The following is a 20288-nucleotide window of genomic DNA, read 5'->3' as shown; positions in this document are numbered from 1 at the left end:
ATGGTGATGGTATGATTGAGAGAGGTTCAGTGTGATGTTGATGGAGCAAGTGTGAGGTTGTCAGGATGACGGAGATCAAGTGAGTGTGAGGGGTTCAGAGTGGTGGTGATGGAGTGAGTGTGAGGGGATCAGGGTGAAAGAGGTGGAGCGAGTGTGAGGTGGTCAGGATGACCGATATCAAGTGCGTGCGAGGGGTTCAGTGTGACGGTGATGGAGTGAGTGTGAGGAGGTCAGGATGACGATGATGGAGTGAGTGTGAGGGCGTCAGGACGACGGTGATGGAGTAGGTGTGAGGGGGCCAGCATGACGGTGATAGCGTGAGTGTGAGGGGTGAAGGTGACAGTGATGGAGTGAGTGTGAGGGAGTCAGGGTGATGGTGATGGAGTGATTGTGAGAGGGTAAGGGTGACAGTGATGGTGTGAGTGTGAGAGATTCAGGTTGCCGGTGATGGAGTGATTGTGAGGGGTTCAGGGTGAGAGAGATGGAGCGAGTGTGAGGGGTTCAGGGTGATGGAGATCAAGTGAGTGTGAGGGGTTCAGTGTAACGGTGATGGAGGGATTCTGAGTATGTCAGGATGATGGTGAATGTGAGTGGTTCACTGTGACGGCGATGGGATGAGTGTGCGGGGTTCAGGGTGATGGAAGTGGAGCGAGTGTGAGGGGTTCAGGATGAGGGCAATGGAGTGAGTGAGAGTGGGTCAGGGAGACTGTGATGGAGTGAGTGTGAGGGGGTCAGGGTGACGGTGATGGAGTGAGTGTGAGGGGGTCAGGGTGACGGTGCTGGAGTGAGTGTGAGGGGCCAGGGCGACGGTGATGGAGTGAGTGTGAAGGGGTCAGGATGACGGTGATGGGGTGAGAGTGAGGGGGTCAGGGTGATGCTGATGGAGTGAATGTGAGGAATTCAGGGTGACGGTGATGGGGTGAGTGTGAGGTCGTCAGGGCAACGGTGATAGAGTGAATGTGAGGGAGTCAGGGTGAGGTGATGGAGTGAGTGTGAGGGAGTCAGGGTGACGGTGATGGAGTGAGTGTAAGAGGGTCAGGGCGTCGGTGATGGAGTGATTGTAAGGGGGTCACGGTGAAAGAGTTGGAGCGAGTGTGAGGGGGTCAGGGCGACAGTGATGGAGTGAGTGTGAGGGGTTCAGGGTGATCGAGATGGAGCAAGTGCATGGGAGTCAGGGTGACAGTGATGGAGTGAATGTGAGAGGGTCAGGATGACGGTGATGGAGTAAGTTTGAAAGGGTCAGGGCGATGGTGATGAAGTGATTGTGATGGGGTCAGGTTGAAAGAGGTGGAGCGAGTGTGAGGGGGTCAGGGCGACAGTGATGGAGAGAGACTGTGAGGGGGTCAGGATGAAAGTGATGAAGTGATTGTGAGGGTGTCAGGGTGAAAGAGGTGGAGTGAATATGAGCGGTCCAGGGTGACGGTGATGGAGTGAATGTGAGAGGGTCAGAGTGACGGTGATGGAACGAGTGCGAGGGGGTCAGTGTGATGGTGATGGAGTGAGTGTGAGAGGGTCAGGGTGACGGAGATGGAGTGAGTGTGAGAAGTTCACGGTGATGGTGATGGAGTGAGTGTGAGAGGGTCAGGGTGACGGAGATGGAGTGAGTGTGAGAAGTTCACGGTGACGGTGATGGAGTGAGTGTGAGAGGTTCAGGGTGACGGAGATGGAGTGAGTGTGAGAGCGTCAGGGTAACAGTGATTGAGTGAGTGTGAGGGGGTAGGGTGACAGTTATGGAGTGAGTGTGAGGGACTCAGGGTGACGGTGATGGCGTGAATGTGAGAGGGTCAGGGCGAATGTGATGGAGTGAGTTTGAGGGCCAGGGTGACGGTGATGGAGTGAGTGTGAGAAGGTCAGGGTGACGGTGATGGAACGAGTGTGAAGGGGTCAGGGTCACAGTGATGGAGTTAGTGTGAGAGGTTCAGGGTGATGGAGGTGGAGCGAGTGTGAGGGGGTCAGGGTGACAGTGATGGAGTGAGTGTGAGAGCGTCAGGGTAACGGTGATGGAGAGAATGTGAGGGAGCCAGGGTGACAGTGATGGAGAGTGTGTGAGAGGGTCAGGGTGACGGAGACTAAGTGAATGCGAGAGCGTCAGGGTGACGGTGATGGCGTGAGTGTGAGGGGGTGAGGGTGATGGTGCTGGAGCAAGTGTGAGGGAGTCAGAGTGACGGTGATGGAGTGAGTGTGAGGGAGTCAGGGTGACGGTGATGAAGTGAATCAAACTTAACTCATTTATTTAGTGAAACAAACTGCATTCATTCATTCAATGAAACAGACTGCGCCTGTTCATCCAATGAGTAGAACCTTTACAATTCATTCAATGAAATAAACTGCACGCATTCATTCAGTGCAACAAACTGCATTCATTCATTAAACGAAATAATGCGGACGTGACAACGAAACAAATATGTATGCATTCATTGAATGAAACAGACTGCACGTGTTAATTCCATGAGTAGAGCTTCTCTCATTTATTCAATGTCTCGAGCTTAACGCTTTCATTCAATCAAACAACGTGCATTCATTCAATCATTGAATCAAACTACAATGATTGAATCAATGGATCAAACGTATTCGTAGATTCAATGACAAAAACTTAAGTCATTTATTTAGTCAAACCAACTGCATTCGTCAATTCAATGAATCAAACTGCGCTCATTCATTCAATGAAATACACTGCTCGTGTTAAATCAATATAGCTTCTCTCATTCATTCAATGTTTCAAGCTTAACTCGTTCTTTCAATGTAGCAAAGTGCAAGTGTTAATTAAATGAGTCGTGTTTCTCTCATTTATTCAGTGCCTTCAGTTTCACGAATTCATTCAAAGAAACTAACTGCATGCATTCATTCAAATAAACAGACTGCACATATTCATTCGTGAGAGGACCTTCTCCCATGTATTCAATGTCAGGAGCATAACGCTTTTATTAAATGAAACTAACTGCTTCATTTAATCAATGAAATCAAACTTCAAACATTTATTCAATGAATCAAACATAACACATTCTCTCATTCATGCTTCTCTCGTTCATTCAATGCCATCAGATCCACGCATTGATTAATTGAAACAAACTGCACATAATTATTCAGTGAAACAAACTACATTTGTTAATTCAATGAGTAGTGTTCGCTAATTCATTCAGTGTGTTTAAACGAAAGAAACTGCACGCTTTCATTAAATGAAACATAATGCATTCATTTAATCCTTGAAATCAAACTTCAATCAATGATTCAATCAAACAACCTTAACTCATTTATTTAGTGAAACAAACTAAATTCATTCATTCAATGAAATACTCTGAACGTGACAACCAAATATTCATTCAATGCAACAAACTGCATACTGCAGTTCAATGTATCATACTGCACGTGTTAATGAAATCCAATGAGTAGAGCTTTTGACATACAATCAAAGATTTAGTAGTGCGTAACGAGCCTGGCCAGGTTTTAGATTTGGAAGTAGGTGAGCACTTTGCAATGAGGAGCTTATTACGATGCAATGAGGTAAAATTTAGGAAGCGTAGAATGGTGTAGGAAACTGCAGGGGCTGAGCACATTAAAAATGTGGAGATTATTCAAGGAAAAGCTCCTGTGTGTCCTAGATAAGTATGTACTTGTCAGGCAGGGAGGAAGATATAGAACGCGTGAGCCATGGTTCACTGAGGAAGAGGAAAACCTGGTCAAGAAGAACAAGAAGTCTTCTGTTAGGACAAAATGTGAAAACTCAGTTGGAGCGCTCAAGGGTCACAACGATGTCAGAAAAGACCTAAAAAGAGAGCTGAGAAGAGCCAGGAGGAGACATGAGAAGTTGTTGGCGGATAGGATCAGGGTTAACCTAAGGCTGATACAGAGGATGATAAATAATTTCGACTAAGTTTGGCTGCAAATATCTTTTCCTAACTTTGTGCTTTTGTTCTTTTACAATGGTGTCTAGCACCTTCCAAATGACAGCAAAGGTATGAAAGAAGATGGAAGCCTTGAGCCCATCGCGTCAGCGAGAGCTTTCAATGAGATGAGCAGGTTCGTCTGTAGTCATGGCCGAGTGGTTAAGGCGATGGATTAGAAATCCATTGGGGTATAGCCGGTTGTTGTGTGTGGAGTCAGAGGAGATAGGGGAAGCACTAAGTAAACAGTTTTCGACAGTATATGCTACAGAAATTGAAAATGTTGGCGAGGCTGATACAGAGATAATTGGGTCTAGACTTAGAAGAGACTGAGGTTCACAAGGAAGAGTTATTAGAAATACTGCAGAGTGTGAAAAAATCCCTGCGCCGGATGGGATCTATCTGATGTTGTTTAGCAAATGCTCTGCAGGAAGGTACAAATCAAGCTGATGCTCACAACGGCTCGTTTTGAGCCGCTAATTGGCAGTGAAGTGGCGGCGTCAATAAAAGCTGTCACGCATCTCGTCTTATTCCACACCCTGAGCTCGAAATGACCCGAGGTCTCTCGTTGCGTTTCTGCAGGGTCTTGCTTGGACGACACCAAGACACTTTTTCACTGGAGTTGATCATGAAATCGCGTCGTGACTGTGAATAAAACGATGGAAACTTCCAGCAGAGAAGGAGCCGACCCTGAAGCAGGCAGCTGAGGACAAATGTTTCTCCTTTGCCAGTGAAAGGCACTGCTTCACAAATTGGATGCTTCGAAGTGAAGCAGTGTTGGCGATTATCTTCGCTGCTTGTTCACCTTTGTAATTCTGAGTCCGTGATAGTCAATGACATTACATATCGACATGCGGCCGGCACTGGACGTGTCGTTTGGGCCGGTGGCGTAATGGATAACGCGTCTGACTTCGGATCAGAAAATTGTAGGTTCGAGTCCTACCTGGCTCGTGGGGGACGTCTCGCTTTAAACGTGGTCCGCCTTGACGCTCCCCAATGAAGTCCTTGTCGGGATGGCGCTTCTGCATTTAAAACTTGTCTCTGTTCTATTGTCCATTTCAAATTTCAGCTCACCACAACGGACACTTCTGTCAGTCTCGGGTCTCTCCCTCTGTTGGACGGAAATGTGCATGAGCTCCTCAAAAGAGTTACAATTCGTTGTGAAAATGTCATACTTCTGCCCCGTTACTCTGAGCACCGTGGCCCAGATCCTATTCCCACTCACGGAATGGTTATCTTCTTCAGCAAACATATCGGTGTACCAGTACTTCTGCAGATTTTCCGATGAAAGCAGGTCATTGGTCAGGTAGACTGTAATTGAGTGTGTGTGTGGGAGTGAGTGTAAGGGGGTCAGGGTGACGGTGGTGGAGTGATATGCGAGGGATGCAGCGTGACGGTGATGGCTTGAGTGTGAGGGATTCAAGGCGACTGTGTTGGAGTAAGTGTGAGGGGTTCAGGGTGATGGAGGTTGTGAGAGTGTCAGGGTGATGGTGATGTAGGGTGTGACCGAGTCAGGGAGACAGTGATGGAGCAAGTGTGAGTGGGTCAGGGTGACCGTGATGGAGTGAGTGTGAGGGGATCAGGTTGACGGAGGTGGAGTGAGTGCGCATGGTTCAGGGTGAATGAGGTGGAGAGAGTGTGAGGAGGTCAGGGTGACAGCGGTGGAGTGAATGTGAGGGGTTTATTGTGATGGTGATGGAGTGAGTGTGAGAGCGTCAGGATGACATTGTTGGAGTGAGTGTGCGGGGGTCAGTGAAATGGTAATGGTGCGAGTGTGAGGGGATCAGGGTGATGGTGATCGAGTGTTTGTGAGGGGGTCAGGCTGACAGTGATGGAGTGAGTGTGAGTGCGTCAGGGCGATGGTGATGGAGTGAGTGTGAGGGGGAAAGCGTGACGGTGTTGGAGCGAGTGTGAGGGGTTCAGGGCGACTGTGATGGAGTGAGTGTGAGGGGGTCAGGGTGATGGTGATGGAGTGAATGTGAGTGGGTCAGGGCGAAGGTGATGGAGTGAGTTTGAGGGGATCAGGGTGACGGTGATGGAATGATTGTGAGGGGGTCAGTTTGACAGGGATGTAGCGAGTGTGCAGGAGTCATGGTTGACGGAGATGGAGTGTGTGTGAGAGCGTCAGGGTGACAGTGATTGACTGAGTGTGAGGGGTTGAGTGTGACGGTGATGGTGTGTGTGTTAAAGGGTCAGGGCGATGGTGATGGAGTGAGTGTGAGGGGGCCAGAGTGACGGTGATGTAGCGAGTGTGAGGGGGTCAGCGTGATGGTGATGGAGCAAGTACGAGGGGGCCAGAGCGACGGCGCTGGAGTGACTGTGAGTGGGCCAGGGTGGCGGTGATGGAGTGGGTGTGAGGGGGTCAGGGTGACGTTGATGGAGTGAGTGCGAGGTTGTCAAGTGTGATGGAAATGGAGTGTGTGAGGTCTTCAGAGTGACGGTGATGGAGTGAGTGTGAGTGGGCCAGGGTGGCGGTGATGGAGTGGGTGTGAGGGGGTCAGGGTGACGGTGATGGAATGATTGTGAGGGGGTCAGTTTGACAGGGATGTAGCGAGTGTGCAGGAGTCATGGTTGACGGAGATGGAGTGTGTGTGAGAGCGTCAGGGTGACAGTGATTGACTGAGTGTGAGGGGTTGAGTGTGACGGTGATGGAGTGTGTGTTAAAGGGTCAGGGCGATGGTGATGGAGTGAGTGTGAGGGGGCCAGAGTGACGGTGATGTAGCGAGTGTGAGGGGGTCAGCGTGATGGTGATGGAGCAAGTACGAGGGGGCCAGAGCGACGGCGCTGGAGTGACTGTGAGTGGGCCAGGGTGGCGGTGATGGAGTGGGTGTGAGGGGGTCAGGGTGACGTTGATGGAGTGAGTGCGAGGTTGTCAAGTGTGATGGAAATGGAGTGTGTGAGGGCTTCAGAGTGACGGTGATGGAGTGAGTGTGAGTGGGCCAGGGTGGCGGTGATGGAGTGGGTGTGAGGGGGTCAGGGTGACGGTGATGGAATGATTGTGAGGGGGTCAGTTTGACAGGGATGTAGCGAGTGTGCAGGAGTCATGGTTGACGGAGATGGAGTGTGTGTGAGAGCGTCAGGGTGACAGTGATTGACTGAGTGTGAGGGGTTGAGTGTGACGGTGATGGAGTGTGTGTTAAAGGGTCAGGGCGATGGTGATGGAGTGAGTGTGAGGGGGCCAGAGTGACGGTGATGTAGCGAGTGTGAGGGGGTCAGCGTGATGGTGATGGAGCAAGTACGAGGGGGCCAGAGCGACGGCGCTGGAGTGACTGTGAGTGGGCCAGGGTGGCGGTGATGGAGTGGGTGTGAGGGGGTCAGGGTGACGTTGATGGAGTGAGTGCGAGGTTGTCAAGTGTGATGGAAATGGAGTGTGTGAGGGCTTCAGAGTGACGGTGATGGAGTGAGTGTGAGTGGGCCAGGGTGGCGGTGATGGAGTGGGTGTGAGGGGGTCAGGGTGACGTTGATGGAGTGAGTGCGAGGTTGTCAAGTGTGATGGAAATGGAGTGTGTGAGGGCTTCAGAGTGACGGTGATGGAGTGAGTGTGAGTGGGCCAGGGTGGCGGTGATGGAGTGGGTGTGAGGGGGTCAGGGTGACGGTGATGGAGTGAGTGCGAGGTTGTCAGTGTGATGGAAATGGAGTGTGTGAGGGGTTCAGAGTGACGGTGATGGAGCGAGTGTGAGGGGGTCAGGGTGGCAGTGATAGAGTGAGTGTGAGGGATTCTGCATGACGGTGAAGGAGTGAGTCAAGGATACAGTGATGGAGTGAGTGTGAGAGGGTCAGGGAGACGGAGATGGAGTGAATGTGAGGGGTTCATTGTGACGGTGATGGAGCGAGTGTGAGGGAGTGATGGTGACAGTGATGGACTGACATTGAGGGAGTCAGGGTGACAGTGATGGACCGAGTGTGAGGGAGTCAGCATGACGGTGATGGAGTGAGTGTGAGGGGTTCAGGGTGACAATGATGGAGCGAGCATTTCGGAGTCAGGGTGACGGTGATGGAGTGAATGTGAAAGGGTCAGGGTGACAGTGATGGAGCGCGTGTGAGGGTGTCAGGGTGACGGCGATGGAGTGACTGTAAGGGCGTCCGGGTGACGGTGGTGGAGTGAATGCGAGAGATGCAGCGTGACGGTGATGGAGTGAGTGAGAGTGGGTCAGGGAGACTGTGGTGCAGTGAATGTGAGACGGTCAGGGTGACATTGATGGAGCGAGTGTGAGAGCGCCAGGATGACAGTGATTGATTGAGTGAGGCGGTCAGGTTGACAGTGATGGAGTGAGTGAGAGGGGGTCAGGGTGACAGTGATGGAGTGAGTCTAAGGGGGTCAGGGTGACGGTGATGGAGTGAATGTGAGGTTGTCAGTGCGACGGCGATGGAGTGAGTTTGAAGAGTCAGGGTGACGCTGATGGAGTGAGTGTGAGAGTGTCAGGGTGACAGTGATTGAGTGAGTGTGAGGGGGTCAGGGAGACGTTAATGGAGCAAGTGTGAGTGGGTCAGAGTGACCGTGATGAAGTGATTGTGAGGGGGTCAGTGTGACGGTGATGGAGCAAGTGTGAGGGGTTCAGGGCGACTGTGATGGAGCGAGTGTGAGGGGTTCAGGGTGATGGAGGTGGAGCGAGTGTGAGCGAGTCAGGGTGACTGTGATGGAGTGAGTGTGAGGGAGTCAGGATGAGGATGATGGAGTGAGTGAAAGTGGGTTAGAGAGACTGTGATTGAGTGGGTGTGAGGGGGTCAGGATGATGATGACGGAGTGAGTGTGAGGGAGTCAGGATGAGGGTGATGGAGTGAGTGAGAGTGGGTCAGAGAGATTGTGATGGAGCAAGTGTGAGGGGGTCAGGGTGACAGTGGTGGAGCGAGTGTCAGGGTGACAGCGTGATGGTGATGGAGCAAGAGTGAGGGGGTCAGGGTGACAGTGATGGAGTGAGTGTGATGCGTTCAGGGTGATGTAAGTAGAGCGAGTATGAGGAGGTCATGGAGACAGTGATGAAGTGAGTGTGAGGGGTTCAGGATGACGGTGATGGAGTGAGTCAGGGAGACAGTGATGGAGTGAGTGTGAGGGGTCAGAGTGAAGGTGCTGGAGTGAGTGTGAGGGGGTCAGGATGATGGAAATGAAGTGAGTTTGAGGGGTTCAGGAGGGCGGAGTTGGAGTGAGTGTGCGTGTTTCAGGCTCACAGTGATGGAGTGAGTGCAAGAGGGTCAGAGAATAGGTGATGGAGCAAGTGTGAGGGGGTCAGGGTTACAGTGATGGACGAGTGTGAGGGGGTCAGTGTAACGGTGATGGAGTGAATGTGAGGGTGTCAGGGTGACGGTGATGGAGTGAGTGTAAGGAGGTCAGGGTGACGGTGGTGGAGTGAATGCGAGGGACGCAGTGTGACGGTGATGGAGTGAGTGAGAGTAGGTCAGGGAGACTGTGATGGAGTGAATGTGAGAGGGTCAGAGTGACGGTGATGGAGCGAGTGTGAGGGTGTCAAGGTGACGGTGATGGAGGGTGTGACCGAGTCAGGGTGACGGTGATGGAGCGAGTGTGAGGGTGTCAGGGTGACAGTGATGGAGTGAGTGGAAGGGGGTCTTGTGACGGTGCTGGAGTGAGTGTGAGAGGGTCAGGGTGACGGTGATGGAGTGAGTGTGAGGGGGTCTGGGAGACGGTGATGGAGCAAGTGTGAGCGGGTCAGGGTGACCGTGATGAAGTGATTGTGAGGGAGTCAGTGTGACGGTGATGGAGCAAGTGTGAGGGGTTCAGGGCGACTGTGATGGAGCGAGTGTGAAGGGTTCAGGGTGATGGAGGTAGAGCGAGTGTGAGAGGGTCAGTGTGACAGTGATGGAGTGAGTGTGAGGTTGTCAGGGTGACGGTGATGGAGTGAGTGTGAGGTTGTCAGGGTGATGGAGATAGAGCGAGTGTGAGTGGGTCAGGGTGAAAGTAATGGAGTGAGTGTACGGTGTCAGGGAGACTGTGATTGAGTGAGTGTTTGGGAGTCAGGGTGACAGTGATGGCAAGAGTGCGAGGGAGTCAGGGTTATGGTGATGGAGTGAGTGTGATGGTGATGGAGCGAATGTGAGGGAGTCAGGGTGACGGAGGTGGAGTGAGTGTGAGGGGTCGGGTTGACGGAAATGAAATGAGTTTGAGGGGTTCAGGTGGGCGGAGGTGGAGTGAGTGTGCGTGTTTCAGGCTCACAGTGATGGACTGAGTGCAAGAGGGTCAGAGAGGAGGCGATGGAGCAAGTGTGAGGGGGTCAGGGTGACAGTGATGGACGAGTCTGAGGGGGTCAGTGTAACGGTGATGGAGTGAATGTGAGGGTGTCAGGGGGACGGTGATGGAGTGAGTGTAAGGAGGTCAGGGTGACGGTGGTGGAGTGAATGCGAGGGACGCAGCGTGACGGTGATGGAGTGAATGAGAGTAGGTCAGGGAGACTGTGATGGAGTGAATGTGAGAGGGTCAGAGTGACGGTGATGGAGCGAGTGTGAGGGTGTCAAGGTGACGGTGATGGAGGGTGTGACCGAGGCAGGGTGACGGTGATGGAGCGAGTGTGAGGGTGTCAGGGTGACAGTAATGGAGTGAGTGGAAGGGGGTCTTGTGACGGTGCTGGAGTGAGTGTGAGAGGGTCAGGGTGACGGTGATGGAGCAAGTGTGAGTGGGTCAGGGTGACCGTGATGAAGTGATTGTGAGGGAGTCAGTGTGACGGTGATGGAGCAAGTGTGAGGGGTTCAGGGCGACTGATGGAGCGAGTGTGAGGGGTTCAGGGTGATGGAGGTGGAGCGAGTGTGAGAGGGTCAGTGTGACAGTGATGGAGTGAGTGTGAGGTTGTCAGGGTGACGGTGATAGAGCGAGTGTGAGTGGGTCAGGGTGAAAGTAATGGAGTGAGTGTACGGTGTCAGGGAGACTGTGATTGAGTGAGTGTTTGGGAGTCAGGGTGACAGTGATGGCGAGAGTGCAAGGGAGTCAGGGTTATGGTGATGGAGTGAGTGTGATGGTGATGGAGCGAATGTGAGGGAGTCAGGGTGACGGAGGTGGAGTGAGTGTGAGGGGTCGGGTTGACGGAAATGAAATGAGTTTGAGGGGTTCAGGTGGGCAGAGGTGGAGTGAGTGTGCGTGTTTCAGGCTCACAGTGATGGACTGAGTGCAAGAGGGTCAGAGAGGAGGCGATGGAGCAAGTGTGAGGGGGTCAGGGTGACAGTGATGGACGAGTCTGAGGGGGTCAGTGTAACGGTGATGGAGTGAATGTGAGGGTGTCAGGGGGACGGTGATGGAGTGAGTGTAAGGAGGTCAGGGTGACGGTGGTGGAGTGAATGCGAGGGACGCAGCGTGACGGTGATGGAGTGAATGAGAGTAGGTCAGGGAGACTGTGATGGAGTGAATGTGAGAGGGTCAGAGTGACGGTGATGGAGCGAGTGTGAGGGTGTCAAGGTGACGGTGATGGAGGGTGTGACCGAGGCAGGGTGACGGTGATGGAGCGAGTGTGAGGGTGTCAGGGTGACAGTAATGGAGTGAGTGGAAGGGGGTCTTGTGACGGTGCTGGAGTGAGTGTGAGAGGGTCAGGGTGACGGTGATGGAGCAAGTGTGAGTGGGTCAGGGTGACCGTGATGAAGTGATTGTGAGGGAGTCAGTGTGACGGTGATGGAGCAAGTGTGAGGGGTTCAGGGCGACTGATGGAGCGAGTGTGAGGGGTTCAGGGTGATGGAGGTGGAGCGAGTGTGAGAGGGTCAGTGTGACAGTGATGGAGTGAGTGTGAGGTTGTCAGGGTGACGGTGATAGAGCGAGTGTGAGTGGGTCAGGGTGAAAGTAATGGAGTGAGTGTACGGTGTCAGGGAGACTGTGATTGAGTGAGTGTTTGGGAGTCAGGGTGACAGTGATGGCGAGAGTGCAAGGGAGTCAGGGTTATGGTGATGGAGTGAGTGTGATGGTGATGGAGCGAATGTGAGGGAGTCAGGGTGACGGAGGTGGAGTGAGTGTGAGGTGTTCAAGGTGACAATGGTGGAGCGAGTGTGTGGGGGTCAGGGTGACGGCGATGGATTGAATGTGAAAGGGTCAGGGTGACAGTGTTGGAGCTAGTGTGAGGGTGTCAGGGTGATGATGATGGAGTGAGTGTAAGGGGTTCAGGGCGACTGTGATGGAGCGAATGTGAGGGGTTCAGGGTGATGGAGGTGGAGCGAGTGTGAGAGTGTCAGTGTGCCGGTAATGGAGGGTGTGACCGAGTCAGGGTGATGGAGATGGAGTGAGTGTGAGAACGCCAGGGTGACAGTGGTGGACTGAGTGAGGGGGCCAGGGAGACGGTGATGGAGCGAGTGTCAGGGGGTCAGGGTGACAGTGATGGAGTGAGTGTAAGGGGGTCTGGGTGACTGTGATGAAGTGATTGTGAGGGAGTCAGTGTGACGGTGATGGAGCAAGTGTGAGGGGTTCAGGGCGACTGTGATGGAGCGAGTGTGAGGGGATCAGGGTGATGGAGGTGGAGCGAGTGTGAGAGGGTCAGTGTGACAGTGATGGAGTGAGTGTGAGGTTGTCAGGGTGACGGTGATGGAGTGAGTGTGAGAGGTTCAGGGTGATGGAGGGGGAGCGAGTGTGAGTGGGTCAGGGTGAAAGTAATGGAGTGAGTGTACGGTGTCAGGGTGACAGTGGTTGACTGAGTGAGGGGGCCAGGGAGACGGTGATGGAGCGAGTGTCAGGGGGTCAGGGTGACAGTGATGGAGTGAGTGTAAGGGGGTCAGGGTGACCGTGATGAAGTGATTGTGAGAGTGTCAGTGTGACGATAATGGAGGGTGTGACCGAGTCAGGGTGATGGAGATGGAGTGAGTGTGAGAACGCCAGGGTGACAGTGGTTGACTGAGTGAGGGGGCCAGGGAGACGGTGAAGGAGCGAGTGTCAGGGGGTCAGGGTGACAGTGATGGAGTGTGTGTAAGGGGGCCAGGGTGACGGTGATGGAGCGAGTGTGAGAGTGTCAGTGTGACGGTAATGGAGGGTGTGACCGAGTCAGGGTGATGGAGATGGAGTGAGTGTGAGAACGCCAGGGTGACAGTGGTTGACTGAGTGAGGGGGCCAGGGAGACGGTGATGGAGCGAGTGTCAGGGGGTCAGGGTGACAGTGATGGAGTGAGTGTAAGGGGGCCAGGGTGACGGTGATGTAGCGAGTGTGAGAGTGTCAGTGTGACGGTAATGGAGGGTGTGACCGAGTCAGGGTGATGGAGATGGAGTGAGTGTGAGAACGCCAGGGTGACAGTGGTTGACTGAGTGAGGGGGCCAGGGAGACGGTGATGGAGCGAGTGTCAGGGGGTCAGGGTGACAGTGATGGAGTGAGTGTAAGGGGGCCAGGGTGACGGTGATGTAGCGAGTGTGAGAGTGTCAGTGTGACGGTAATGGAGGGTGTGACCGAGTCAGGGTGATGGAGATGGAGTGAGTGTGAGAACGCCAGGGTGACAGTGGTTGACTGAGTGAGGGGGCCAGGGAGACGGTGATGGAGCGAGTGTCAGGGGGTCAGGGTGACAGTGATGGAGTGAGTGTAAGGGGGTCAGGGTGACGGTGATGGAGTGAATGTGACGGTCAGCACGACGGTGATGGAGTGAGTGTGAGGGGTTCAGGGTGATGGAGGTGGAGCGAGTCTGAGGGGGTCAGGGTGACGGTGACGGAGTGAGTGTGAGGGAGTCAGGATGAGTGTGATGGAGTGAGTGAGAGTGGGTCAGAGAGACTGTGATGGAACGAGTGTGAGGGGGTCAGGGTGACAGTGATGGAGTGAGTCAGGGAGACAGTGATGGAGTGAGTGTGAGGGGTCAGGGTGAAGGTGCTGGAGTGAGTGTGAGGGGTTCAGGTTGACGGAAATGAAGTGAGTTTGAGGGGTTCAGGCTGACGGAGGTGGAGTGAGTGTGCGTGTTTCAGGCTGATGGTGATGGAGTGAGTGCGAGAGGGTCAGGGTGACCGTGATGAAGTGATTGTGAGGGGGTCAGTGTGATGGTGATGGAGCAAGTGTGAGGGGTTCAGGGCGACTGTGATGGAGCAAGAGTGAGGGGGTCAGGGCGACAGTGGTGGAGCGAGTGTCAGGGTGACAGCGTGATGGTGATGGAGCAAGAGTGAGGGGGTCAGGGTGACAGTGATGGAGCGAGTGTGATGCGTTCAGGGTGATTTAAGTGGAGCGAGTATGAGGAGGTCAGGGAGACAGTGATGGAGTGAGTGTGAGGGGTTCAGGATGACGGTGATGGAGTGAGTTAGGGAGACAGTGATGGAGCGAGTGTGAGGGGTCAGAGTGAAGGTGCTGGAGTGAGTGTGAGGGGGTCAGGTTGACAGAAATGAAGTGAGTTTGAGGGGCACGGTGGGCGGAGGTGGAGTGAGTGTGCGTGTTTCAGGCTCACAGTGATGGAGTGAGTGCAAGAGGGTCAGAGAGTAGGTGATGGAGCAAGTGTGAGGGGGTCAGGGTGACAGTGATGGACGAGTGTGAGGGGGTCAGTGTAACGGTGATGGAGTGAATGTGAGGGTGTCAGGGTGACGGTGATGGAGTGAGTGTAAGGAGGTCAGGGTGACGGTGGTAGAGTGAATGCGAGGGACGCAGCGTGACGGTGATGGAGTGAGTGAGAGTAGGTCAGGGAGACTGTGATGGAGTGAATGTGAGAGGGTCAGAGTGACGGTGATGGAGCGAGTGTGAGGGTGTCAAGGTGACGGTGATGGAGGGTGTGACCGAGTCAGGGTGACAGTGATGGAGCGAGTGTGAGGGTGTCAGGGTGACAGTGATGGAGTGAGTGGAAGGGGGTCTTGTGACGGTGCTGGAGTGAGTGTGAGGGGGTCTGGGAGACGGTGATGGAGCAAGTGTGAGTGGGTCAGGGTGACCGTAATGAAGTCATTGTGAGGGAGTCAGTGTGACGGTGATGGAGCAAGTGTGAGGGGTTCAGGGCGACTGTGATGGAGCGAGTGTGAGGGGATCAGGGTGATGGAGGTGGAGCGAGTGTGAGAGGGTCAGTGTGACAGTGATGGAGTGAGTGTGAGAGGTTCAGGGTGATGGAGATAGAGCGAGTGTGAGTGGGTCAGGGTGAAAGTAATGGAGTGAGTGTATGGTGTCAGGGAGACTGTGATTGAGTGAGTGTTTGGGAGTCAGGGTGACAGTGATGGCGAGAGTGCGAGGGAGTCAGGGTTATGGTGATGGAGTGAGTGTGATGGTGATGGAGAGAATGTGAGGGAGTCAGGGTGACGGAGGTGGAGTGAGTGTGAGGGGGTCAAGTTGACGGAAATGAAGTGAGTTTGAGGGGTTCAGGTGGGCGGAAGTGGAGTGAGTGTGCGTGTTTCAGGCTCACAGTGATGGACTGAGTGCAAGAGGGTCAGAGAGTAGGTGATGGAGCAAGTGTGAGGGGTTAAGGGTGACAGTGATGGACGAGTGTGAGGGGGTCAGTGTAACGGTGATGAAGTGAGTGTGAGGGTGTCAGGGTGACGGTGATGGAGTGAGTGTAAGGAGGTCAGGGTGACGGTGGTAGAGTGAATGCGAGGGACGCAGCGTGACGGTGATGGAGTGAGTGAGAGTAGGTCAGGGAGACTGTGATGGAGTGAATGTGAGAGGGTCAGAGTGACGGTGATGGAGCGAGTGTGAGGGTGTCAAGGTGACGGTGATGGAGGGTGTGACCGAGTCAGGGTGACGGTGATGGAGCGAGTGTGAGGGTGTCAGGGTGACAGTGATGGAGTGAGTGGAAGGGGGTCTTGTGACGGTGCTGGAGTGAGTGTGAGAGGGTCAGGGTGACGGTGATGGAGTGAGTGTGAGGGGGTCTGGGAGACAGTGATGGAGCAAGTGTGAGTGGGTCAGGGTGACCGTGATGAAGTGATTGTGAGGGAGTCAGTGTGACGGTGATGGAGCAAGTGTGAGGGGTTCAGGGCGACTGTGATGGAGCGAGTGTGAGGGGTTCAGGGTGATGGAGGTGGAGCGAGTGTGAGAGGGTCAGTGTGACAGTGATGGAGTGAGTGTGAGAGGTTCAGGGTGATGGAGATAGAGCGAGTGTGAGTGGGTCAGGGTGAAAGTAATGGAGTGAGTGTACGGTGTCAGGGAGACTGTGATTGAGTGAGTGTTTGGGAGTCAGGGTGACAGTGATGGCGAGAGTGCGAGGGAGTCAGGGTTATGGTGATGGAGTGAGTGTGATGGTGATGGAGCGAATGTGAGGGAGTCAGGGTGACGGAGGTGGAGTGAGTGTGAGGTGTTCAAGGTGACAATGGTGGAGCGAGTGTGTGGGGGTCAGGGTGACGGCGATGGATTGAATGTGAAAGGGTCAGGGTGACAGTGTTGGAGCTCGAGTGAGGATGTCAGGGTGATGATGATGGAGTGAGTGTAAGGGGTTCAGGGCGACTGTGATGGAGCGAGTGTGAGGCGTTCAGGGTGATGGAGGTGGAGCGAGTGTGAGAGTGTCAGTGTGACGGTAATGGAGGGTGTGACCGAGTCAGGGTGATGGAGATGGAGTGAGTGTGAGAACGCCAGGGTGACAGTGGTTGACTGAGTGAGGGGGCCAGGGAGACGGTGATGGAGCGAGTGTCAGGGGGTCAGGGTGACAGTGATGGAGTGAGTGTAAGGGGGTCAGGGTGACCGTGATGAAGTGATTGTGAGGGAGTCAGTGTGACGGTGATGGAGCAAGTGTGAGGGGTTCAGGGCGACTGTGATGGAGCGAGTGTGAGGGGTTCAGGGTGATGGAGGTGGAGCGAGTGTGAGAGGGTCAGTGTGACAGTGATGGAGTGAGTGTGAGGTTGTCAGGGTGACGGTCATGGAGTGAGTGTGAGAGGTTCAGGGTGATGGAGATAGAGCGAGTGTGAGTGGGTCAGGGTGAAAGTAATGGAGTGAGTGTACGGTGTCAGGGTGACAGTGGTTGACTGAGTGAGGGGGCTAGGGAGATGGTGATGGAGCGAGTGTCAGGGGGTCAGGGTGACAGTGATGGAGTGAGTGTGATGGTGATGGAGCGAATGTGAGGGAGTCAGGGTGACGGAGGTGGAGTGAGTGTGAGGTGTTCAAGGTGACAATGGTGGAGCGAGTGTGTGGGGGTCAGGGTGACGGCGATGGATTGAATGTGAAAGGGTCAGGGTGACAGTGTTGGAGCTAGAGTGAGGATGTCAGGGTGACGAAGATGGAGTGAGTGTGAGAGGTTCAGGGTAACGGTGATGGAGTGAGTGCGAGGGGTTCAGTGCAACGGTGATGGTGGGATTCTGAGGGTGTCAGGATGACGGGGATGGGGTGAATATGAGTGGTTCTTTGTGACAGTGATGGAGTGAGTGTGAGGGGGGTCAGGGTGACGGTGATGGTGTGAGTGTGAGGAGGTCAGGGTGACGGTGATGGAGCGTTTGTGAGGTTGTCAGCATGATGGAGGTGGAGTGTGTGAGGGGTTCAGAGTGACGGTGATGGAGTGAGTGTGAAGGGGGTCAGGGAGACAGTGATGGAGTGAGTGTGAGGGTGTCAGGGTGACAGAGATGGAGTGAATGTGAGGGGTTCAGTGTGACAGTGATGGAGTGAGTTTGAGGGGGTCAAGCTGATGGAGGTGGAGCGAATTTGAGGGGGTCAGTGTGACGGTGATGGATTGAGTGTGAGGGAGTCAAGGTGACGGCGATGGGGCGAGTGTGGGAGGGTCAGAGTGACGGAGATGGAGTGAGTGTGAGGGGTTCAGGGTGACAGTGATTAAATGAGTGCGAGGTGGTCAGGGAGACAGTGATGAAGTGAGTGTGAGGGGTTCAGGATGACGGTAATGCAGTGAGTCAGGGAGGCAGTGATGGAGTGAGTGTGAGGGTAAAAAGTGAGGTCTGCAGATGCTTGAGATCAGAGCATCTGCTGGTTAAAACACAACAGGTCAGGCAGGATCCAAGAAATAGGAAATTCGACGTTTCAGGCTGAAGCCCTTCATCAGGAATGAGGAAAGTGTGTGAGGGTGTCAGGGTGACGGTGATGGAGCGAGTGTGAGGGTGTCAGGGTGACGGTGATGAAGTGAGTGGAAGGGGGTCTGGGCGACGGTGCTGGAGTGAGTGTGAGGGGCCCAGGGTGACCGTGATGGATTGAGTATGAGAGGGTCAGGTTGACGGTGATGGAGTGATTGCGAGGGGCCAGGGTGACGGAGATGGAGTGAGTGTGAGAGGGTGAGGGTGACAGTGATTGAGTGAGTGTGAGGGGAGTCAGAGAGATGGTGATGGAGCAAGTGTGAGGGGGTCAGGGTAACAGTGATGAAGTGATTGTGAGGGGTTCAGGGCGACTGTGATGGAGTGAGTGTGAGGGGGTCAGGGTGACAGTGATGGAGTGAGTGGTAGGGGGTCAGGATGACGGTGATAGAGTGAATGTGAGAGGGTCAGGTTGATGGTGATGGAGCGAGTGTGAGATTTTCAGGGTGACGGTGATGGAGTGTGTGTCAGAGGTTCAGGGTGATGGAAATGGAGCGAGTGTGAGGGGTCAGGGTGACAGTAATGGAGTGAGTGCAAGGTGTCAGGGAGGCTGTGACTGAGTGAGTGTGTGGGCGTCAGGGTGACGGTGATGGCGAGAGTGCGAGGGAGTCAGGGTTATGGTGATGGAGTAAGTGTGAGGGAGTCAGGGTGACGTAGGTGGAGTGAGTGTGCGTGTTTCAGGGTGGCAGTGATGGAGTGAGTGTGAGAGGGTGAGAGTGACAGTGATGGAGTGATTGTGAGCCGGTCAGGGTGATGGTGATGGAGTGAGTGTGAGTGGGCCAGGGTGACGGTGGTCGAGTGAATGCAAGGTTGTCAGTGTAATAGGGATGGAGTGTGTGAGGGGTTCAGAGTGACGATGATGGAGCGAGTGTGAAGAGGTCAGGGAGACAGTGATGGAGTGAGTGTGAGGGTGTCAGTGCAATGGTGATGGAGTGATTCTGAGGGTGTCAGGATGACGGAGATGGGGTGAATGTGAGTGGTTCACTGTGAGGTGGATGGAGTGTGTGAGGGGGTCAGGGTAACAGTGATGGAGTGAGTGTGAGGGGGTCAGGAAGACGGTGATGAAGTGAGTGTGAGGGAGTCAGGGTGACAGTGATGGAGTGAGTGTGAGGACGTCAGGGTGACGCTGATGGAGTGAGTGTGATCGGATCAGCATGATGTTGATGGTGTGAGTGTGAGAGGGTCAGTGTGACGGTGATGCAGTGAGTATGAAAGGTTCAGAGCGATGGTGTTGGAGTGATTGTGAGGGGGTCAGAGTGAAAGAGGTGGAGCGAGTGTGACGATGTCAGGGCGACAGTGATGGAGTGAGTGGGAGGGGTTCAGGGTGAAGGTGATTTAATGAGTGTGAGGGTGTCAGGGTGATGGAGCGAGTGTGAGGGTGTCAGGGTGACGGTGATGGAGTCAGTGGACGGGGGTCTGGGCGACGGTGCTGGAGTGAGTGTGAGGGGCCCAGTGTGACCGTGATGGATTGAGTGTGTTAGGGTCAGGTTGACGGTGATGGAGTGATTGTGAGGGGTCTGGGTGACGGAGATGGAGTGAGTGTGAGAGGGTGAGGGTGACAGTGATTGAGTGAGTGTGAGGGGGTCAGGGCGAAGGTGATGGAGCAAGTGTGAGGGGTCAGGGTGACAGTGATGGAGTGTTTGTGAGGGGTTCAGGGCGACTGCGAGTGTGAGGGGCTCAGGGTGACAGTGATGGAGTGAGTGGAAGGGGGTCAGTAAGACGGTGATGGAGTGAATGTGAGAGGGTCAGGTTGATAGTGATGGAGCGAGTGTGAATTTTTCAGGGTGACGGTGATGGAATGAGTGTGAGAGGTTCAGGGTGATGGAGATGGAGTGAGTGTGAGGGGGTCAAGGTGACAGTAATGGAGTGAGTGTAAGGTGTCAGGGAGACTGTGATTGAGTGAGTGTGTGGGAGTCAGGGTGACGGTGATGGCGGGAGTGCGAGGGAGTCAGGGTTATGGTGATGGAGTGAGTGTGAGGGAGTCAGGGTGATGGAGGTGGAGTGAGTGTGCGAGTTTCAGGGTGGCGGTGATGGAATGAGTGTGAGGGGGTGAGGGTGACAGTGATGGAGTGATTGTGAGCCGGTGAGTGTGACGGTGATGGAGTGAGTGTGAGTGGGCCAGGGTGACGGTGATGGAGTGAATGTAAGCTTGTCAGTGTAATGGGGATGGAGTGTGTGAGGGGTTCAGAGTGACGGTGATGGAGCGAGTGTGAAGAGGTCAGGGAGACAGTGATGGAGTGAGTGTGAGGGGATCAGTTCAATGGTGATGGAGGGATTCTGAGGGTGTCAGGATGACGGAGATGGGGTGAATATGAGTGGTTCACTGTGATGTGGATGGAGTGTGTGATGGGGTCAGGGTAACAGTGATGGAGTGAGTGTGAGGGGGTCAGGAAGACGGTGATGAAGTGAGTGTGAGAGGGTCAGTTTGACGGTAATGCAGTGAGTATGAAAGGGTCAGGGCGATGGTGTTGGAGTGATTGTGAGGGGGTCAGGGTGAAAGAGGTGGAGCGAGTGTGACGGGGTCAGGGCGACAGTGATGGAGTGAGTGTGAGG

The 20288-nt window shown here is 54.1% G+C and overlaps 1 non-coding gene across 1 annotated transcript; it reads left to right on the top strand.

Annotated features, from left to right (window-relative positions):
- The first annotated feature begins 4759 nt into the window (after positions 1–4759).
- trnar-ucg (transfer RNA arginine (anticodon UCG)) lies at positions 4760–4832 on the top strand. Its single transcript has one exon. It is a non-coding gene; the product is annotated as a tRNA-Arg (tRNA).
- Positions 4833–20288: the final 15456 nt, after the last annotated feature.

This window comes from Hemiscyllium ocellatum, chromosome 46 (genome assembly GCF_020745735.1).
Source record: "Hemiscyllium ocellatum isolate sHemOce1 chromosome 46, sHemOce1.pat.X.cur, whole genome shotgun sequence".
Classification (NCBI taxonomy): Eukaryota; Metazoa; Chordata; class Chondrichthyes; order Orectolobiformes; family Hemiscylliidae; genus Hemiscyllium; species Hemiscyllium ocellatum.
Note: the sequence above shows the minus strand (reverse complement) of the source record. Positions and strands in the feature narration are given on the sequence as shown.